Source organism: Lichenostomus cassidix, unplaced genomic scaffold (genome assembly GCF_008360975.1).
Source record: "Lichenostomus cassidix isolate B80296 unplaced genomic scaffold, HeHo_3.0 HiC_scaffold_38, whole genome shotgun sequence".
Taxonomy (NCBI): domain Eukaryota; kingdom Metazoa; phylum Chordata; class Aves; order Passeriformes; family Meliphagidae; genus Lichenostomus; species Lichenostomus cassidix.
Genome location: NW_028147440.1, coordinates 461,373 through 469,090, shown reverse-complemented (window position 1 = coordinate 469,090; position 7,718 = coordinate 461,373). Strand labels below are relative to the sequence as shown.

The window sequence follows — 7,718 nt, the reverse complement described above, 5'->3', positions numbered from 1 at the left end:
AAATGGGATTTGGGGTTAAAAATGGGATTTTTGGGGGGAAAAATGAGGAAAAATGGGGTGAATTCGGGGGATTTTGGGAAAATGGGAATTTGGGGGGAAAATGGGAAAAATGGGAGAGCCTGGGGAGAGAAAATGGGCTGAATTCTGGGGATTTTGGGGAAAAAAGGGAATTTCTTTGGGGAAAATGGGGTTTTGGGGGAAAATAATGGGATTTTGGGAGGAAAAAATGGGATTTGGGTTAAAAGAAATGAGATTTTTTGGGGAAAAAGTGGGATTTTGGGAGGAAAAAATGAAGGAAAAATAGGATTTTGGGGGAGAGCCTGGGAAGAGAAACCGGGGTGAGTTTGGGGGATTTTGGGAAAAATGGGAATTCATTTGGGAAAATGGGTTTGGAGGGAAAAATGGGATTTTGGGGGAAAAAATTGGGTTTTTTTGGGGAAAATGGGATTTTGAGGGTAAAAAAGGGGAAAAAATGGGATTAATTTGGGGGATTTTGGGAAAAAATGGGAATTCAGTTGGGGGATTTTGGGAAAAACGGGAATTTATTTGGGGAAAAAAATGGGATTTTGAGGGTAAAAATGGGGAAAAAATGGGATTAATTTGGGGGATTTTGGGGAAAAATGGGAATTCATTTGGGGGAAAATGGGATTTTGGGAGGAAAAGTGGGAATAGGATTTTGGGGAGAAATTGGGAAAAATGGGATTTGGGGGGAAAATAGAGATTTTGGAGGGAAAATTGGGGATTTTGGGGTAAAAAATGAGGAATTCGGGAGCAAAAATTGAGATTTTTTTGGGGGGGAAATGAAGATTTTGGGGGTAAAAATTGGGATTTTGGGGGTAAAATTGGGATTTTGGGGTAAAAATGGGGAAATTTGGGATTTTGGGGTAAAAATGGGGAAATTTGGGATTTCCCGCTCAGCTCAGCTCCGCCCCTCCCCCCATCGCCCCTCCCCCCCCCCAAGCCGCAGGTACCGATCGCCGCCCCTCCCCCACCGCGGCCGGAACCGGACAGACGGACAGACGGACAGACGGACAGCGGGATGGACGGACAGAGGGATGGACAGACGGACAGATGGACAGAGGGACAGATGGACAGAGGGACAGATGGACAGACACGGAGATGGACACAGGGAGAGATGGACAGACGGACAGACGGACAGAGAGAGAGATGGACAGACCGACAGACGGACAGACGGACAGAGGGACAGACGGACAGACGGACAGACGGACAGACGGACACGGGGATGGAGGAATTGCGGGCTGGACGGACAGACGGACACGGGGGCTGGACACAGGGAGGGACGGACGGACGGACAGGGGGATGGAGACAGGGAGGGACAGACGGACAGACGGACAGACGGACACGGGGCTGGAAGAATCCAGGGCCGGACGGACAGACGGATACGGGGCTGGACAGACGGACAGACGGACGCGGGAGCGGAAGAATTGCGGGACAGACGGACGCGCGGATAAGGGGCGCGGACAGACAGACAGACGGACGGACGGACAGACGGACAGACAGGGATGGACAGGCGGACACGAGAGCGGCCGGACACGGGGGACGGACGGACGGACAGACGGACAGACGGACACGGGCCGGGCGCGGGGCCGGAGCGGCGGGGAACGGACAGACAGACGGACGGACACGGGAATGGAGGAACTCCGGGACGGCCGGACAGACGGACGCGGGGATGGAGGGGACGGACAGACGGACAGACAGGGATGGACACGGGGATGGACAGACAGCCGGACACTGGGATGACGGACAGACGGACGCGGGGATGGACAGAGTGACCAATTGTCGGAATGACCGACGGACAGGTAAGAGATGAGAGATAAAGGCCGGACAGACGGACAGACGGACACGGGGATGGACAGACGGACAGATGGACACAGGGAGAGATGGACACCGGACGGACACACGGACAGATGGACAAACCGACACACGGACACTCGGACAGGCGGACAGATGGACAGGCGGACAGATGGACACGCGGACAGGCAGATGGACAGATGGACAGACAAATGCACGAATGGACAAACGGACACAGGGGTGGACAGACAGACTAACGGACAAACAGACACACGGACAGGTGGACAGATGGACAGTCAGACAGATGGACACTCGGACAAATGGACACTCGGCCAGAGGGACAAACGGACAGACGGACAAACAAACAGACAGCCACAGGGATGGACAGACAGACGGACACTCGGACAGACGGACAAATGGACACTCGGACAGACGGACAGACGGACAAACAGCCAAATGGACACCGGGATGGACAGACAGACGGACACTCGGACAGATGGACAAACAGCCACAGGGATGGACAGAGATGGATAGAGATGGACAGAGAGACAGATGGACACTTGGACAGACGGACAAATGGATAGATGGACAAACGGACCAATGGACACCGGGATGGACAGACAGACGGAAAGATGGACAGACGGACAAATGGACAGATGGACAGATGGACACACGGACAGACGGACACACAGCCACAGGGATGGACAGAGATGGAGAGAGATGGACAGACAGACGGACAAACAGACAAACGGACACAGAGATGGACAGACAGACCAATGGACAAATGGCCACACAGACAGATGGACAAACCAACAAACGGACACCGGGATGGACAGACGGACGGACACTCGGACAGATGGACACACAAACACAGGGATGGCCAGAGATGGATAGATGGACAGATGGACACTCGGACAAATGGACAGACTGAAACACGAGCACACGGACAGATGGACAGACGGACAAACAGCCAAATGGACACAGAGATGGACAGACAGACCAATGGACAAGTGGCCACACAGAGAGATGGACAGATGGACAAATGGACAGTCAAGACAGATGGACACACAGACAGACGGACAAATGGACACAGAGATGGACAGACAGACGGACACTTGGACAGATGGACAGATGGACAAACAAATGGACACAGAGATGGACAGACAGATGGACACTCGGACAGATGGACAGTCAGGACAGATGGACAAACAGCCAAATGGACACCGGGATGGACAGACAGACGGACACTCGGACAGATGGACAAACGGTCACAGAGATGGACAGGGATGGACAAACGGACAGAGATGGATAGAGATGGAGAGAGATGGAGAGAGATGGATAGGTGGACAGATGGACACTCGGACAGACGGACAAATGCACAGATGGACAAATGGACAAACAGACAAATGGACAAACAGACAAATGGACACAGAGATGGACAGACAGACGGACATCCGGACAGATGGACAGATGCACAAATGGACCGACGGACACTGGGATGGACAGACAGACGGACACTCAGACAGATGGAGAGATGGAGAGATGGACAGACGGACAGATGGACACTCGGACAAATGGACAGATGCACAAATGGACATTCGGACAGACGGACACCGGGATGGACAGACAGACGGACAGATGGACACTCGGACAGACGGACACCGGGATGGACAGACAGACGGACAGACGGACACTCGGACAGATGGACAGATGGACAGATGGACCGACGGACACCGGGATGGACAGACAGATGGACACTCGGACAGATGGAGAGATGGACACTCGGACAAATGGACAGACGGACACCGGGATGGACAGACAGACGGACAGCCGTCTCCGGTGACTCACCGCGGCCCGGCGGAGCGCCCATCGCCCCCGGGGCTCCGAGCGAGGCCATGGCGGCCAGCAGCAGCGGGGGGAGGGGCAGCGGGGGGAGGGGGAGGGGCAGATTGGGGGAGGGGAGGGGCAGCAGGGGGAGGGGCAGCAGGGGAGGGGGAGGGGCAGCGGGGGTGGGGAGGGGCAGGACCGCCCTGAGCATCCCCAACCCCCCCCCGCCCTTTGGGGGAGGGGTCAGCCTGGGCGGGGGGACATGGTGGGGAGAAAATGGGGATTTGGGGGAAAATGGGGAAAAATGGGAATTTGGGGTGGGAAAATGGGGGAAAATGGGGATTTGGGGGAAAAATGGGAATTTGGGGTGGGAAAAATGGGGCGAAAATGGGAATTCAAGGGGCAAAAATGGGGAGAAAATGGGAAAAAATGGGGCGAAAATGGGAATTTAAGGAGGAAAAATGGGGAGAAAATGGGAATTTAAGGGGGAAAATAGGGGAAAAAATGGGAATTTGGGGATTAAGGGTGGGAAAGATGGGGAGAAATGGGTGAGGAAAATGGGGAAAATGGGATTTAAGGGGGAGAATGAGGAGGAAAAATGGGGGGGAAAGGGGGAAATAGGGTGGGAAAAATGGCAACTTAATGTGGGGAAAATGGGAATTTGGGGTGGGAAAAACGGGGGAAGAAATGGGAATTTAAGGGGAAAAATGGGGGATTTAGGGTGGGAAAATGGGGAGAAAAATGGGGATTTAAGGAGAGAAAAAGGGAGGATAAAGGTGGGAAAAGGGGAATTTGAGGAGGGAAAATGGGGAAAAGGAGGGGAAATGAGGAAAAAAGGGGAAAAAAGGGGATTTGGAGGGAGAGGGAAAAGGGGAATTGGGGAGGATTTGAGGGAAAAAAGGGGAAAAAAGGAGAGAAAAACGGGAAAAGGGAGGGAAAAATGGGAAAAATGGAGGGAAAAGGGAGGAAAAACAAGAAAAAATGGGAATAAAAGGAGGGAAAATGGGGATAAAAGAGGGAAAAACAGGGAAAAATGGGGAAAATAGGGAGGGAAGAACGGGGAAATGAGGGAAAAAGGAGGGAAAAAACAAGGAAAAATGGGGGAAAATAGGGAAAAACGGAGGGGAAAAACAAGGAAAAAGGGGAAAATGGGAGGGAAAACCAGGGAAAATGGGGGAAAAAGAGGGAAAAAAGAAGGAAAAATGGGAAAAAAACAAGGAATAATGGGGAAAAACAGAGAAAACCAGGGAAAAACAGGGAAAACTGGGAGAAAGGGAGGGAAAAAACAAGGAAAAATGGGAAAAAACAAGGAATAATGGGGAAAAACCAGAGAATTTCGGGGAAAATGAGGGGAAAAAGAGGGAAAAACCAAGGAAAAATGGGAAAAAACCAAGGAAATTCGGGAAAAACCAAGGAAATTCGGGAAAAACCGAGGGAATTTCGGGGGAAAAAGGCTCGGGAGGAATAAAGGGATTGGGGCGGGGGGACAAAGGGGTGGGGCGGAGGGGAGGGGCGGCGCGGAGCCCCGGGGGCAGCGGGGAGCGCCGGGATGTCCCCGCGGGCGGAGGAGGCGAATCGCCTCTGTCGCGACCGGTCGGGACTGGCGGCGACACCCCCCGGACCCCCCCCGGGGGAGGGAATGGTTCCGCCCAGCAGGGCGGCCGCTGATTGGCTGAGAGGAGTGTCAGTCAAACGGGGAGGGGAGGGGCGTTGGCATGGCAACGGGGATGGGGATGGAGGGAATTTGGGGGATTTTGGGGAATTTTTGGGAATTTGGGTGGATTTTGGGGATTTTGGGGGGAATTTAGGAGGGAATTTTGGGATTTTTGGGTGACTTTTGGGTGGATTTTGCGGAATTTGGGGGATTTTGGGGGAATTTTGTGAGATTTTGGGGATTTTGGGTGGATTTTGGGGGATTTTGGGTGGATTTTGAGGGATTTGGGGTGATTTTGGGTGAATTTTGGGGAGTTTTGGTGGATTTTGGGGGATTTTGGGTGGATTTGGGAGATTTTTGGGTGGATTTTGGGGAATTTGGGGGGATTGTGGGTAGATTTTTGGGTGAATTTTGGGGGATTTGGGGATTTTTGGGAGTTTTGGGGGATTTTGGGGATATTTGGGGTTTTGGGGGTTTTTGGGATGATTTTGAGGATTTGGAGTGGATTTTGGGGGGAGTTTTGGGGATTTGGGGATGGTTGGGGGGTTTTGGGTGGATTTTGGGGTTTGGGGATTTGGGGGATGATTTGAGTTTGGGGGTTTTAGGGGGGATTTTGGGGATATTTGGGGATTTTAGGGGATGTTTTGAGGGATTTTGGGGAGATTTTGGGGATTTTGGGGAGTTTGGGGATTTTTTGGGGGGTTTGAGATTTCGGGATTTTGGGGGGATTTTGGTGGTTTTTGGGGGGATTTTGGGGGATTTTTGGGGATATTTGGGGGATTTTGGGGAGTTTGGGGGATTTTAGGGGATTTTGGGGTTTTTGGGTGGATTTTGGAGTTTGGGGTGGATTTTTGGGTATTTGGGGGATTTTGGGGTTTTGGGGAGATTTTGGGGTGATTTTGGGAGTTATGGGGATGATTTTAGGGGTTTGGGGTGCAGTTGGGGGATTTTGGTTTGGGGGATTTTGGGGATTTTGGGGGTTTTAGGGATGATTTTAGGGGATTTTGGAGATGATTTTGGGGAGTTTGGGGATATTTGGGGATTTTAGGGGTTTGGGTGGATTTTGGGATTTTTGGGGTGTTTGGGATGATTTTTTGGGGATTTTTGGGGGGATTTTGGGGTTATTGGGGTTTTGGGGATCTTTGGGTAGATTTTGAGGAGTTTAGAGTAGATTTTTGGGGATTTTGGGGGTTTTAGGGGTTTTTGGGTGGATTTTGGGGGATATTTGGGGATTTTAGGGGATATTTGGGGATGATTTGGGGGTTTGGGGATTTTGGGGATTTAGGGGATATTTGGGGTTTGGGGATGATTTTGAGGACTTTGGAGTGGATTTGGGATTTTGAGGGTTTTTGGGTGGATTTTGGGGTGTTTTGGGGGTTTTGGTGTATTTTGGGGTGTTGGGGATGATTTTGGGGAGTTTTGGGGGATTTTAGGGGTGATTTTGGGATTGGGGATGATTTTGGGGTTTTTGGGTGGATTTTGGGGGAGTTTGGGTGGATTTTGGGGTTTCGGGGGATGTTGAGATTTTGGGGTGGATTTTGGGGGGTTTTTGGTTTTTTGGATTTTTGGTATATTTTGGGATGATTTGGGGGATTTTGGGGATTTGGGGTGATTTTGGGGATATTTTGGGATTTTGGGGATTTTTTGAGGGTTTTGGGGTCTGGGGTGGATTTTGGGGGGTTTTGGGGATTTTTGGGGGGATGTTGGGGATTTTTGGGGATATTTTTGGGATTTTGGGAGGATTTTTTGGGATTTGGGGATGATTATGGGAGTTTTGGATGTATTTTGGGGATTTCGGGATGATTTTGGGGATTTTTTGGGTGGATTTTGGGGTTTTGGGGATTTTAGGGGATTTTTGAGTGGATTTTGGGGATATTTGGGGACACTTGGGGATATTTGGGGGGATTTTAGGGGGTTTTGGGCATGATTTTGGGGGATTTGGGGAAGATTTTGGGAGTTTTGGGGAAATTTGGGGATTTTGGGGGGCTTTGGGGATGATTTTCAGGAGTTTAGGGTGGATTTTGGGGTTTTTTTTGGTATTTATTTGGATTTGGGGATGATTTTGGGGATATTTGGGGATTTTAGGGGCTTTTGAAGACGATTTTGGGGAGCTTTGGGCGGATTTTGGGGAGTTTTCGGGGATATTTGGCACATTCAGGGGACATTGGGGCATTTGGAGGGATTTGGGGGAATTTAGGGGGTTTTGGGGTGGAATTTCGGGAGGTTTGGGGATGATTTTGGTGAATTTCAGGGGACATTTGGAAATCTGGAGAAATTTCGGGGCAATTTTCGGGGCCGTTGGGGTGATTTTGATGAATTTTGGGTGATAATTGTGATGATTTTGGGAATTTTTTGAGGATAATTGTGATGATTTTTGGGACTTTTTTGGGGCTAATTGGGGATTTCGGAGGACATTGTGGTGACA

At 50.9% G+C, this 7,718-nt stretch overlaps 1 pseudogene; it reads right to left on the bottom strand.

Annotated features, from left to right (window-relative positions):
* Positions 1–919: 919 nt before the first annotated feature.
* On the bottom strand, positions 920–3,709 carry LOC146422860 (uncharacterized; annotated as a pseudogene).
* Between the last annotated feature and the right edge of the window lie 4,009 nt (positions 3,710–7,718).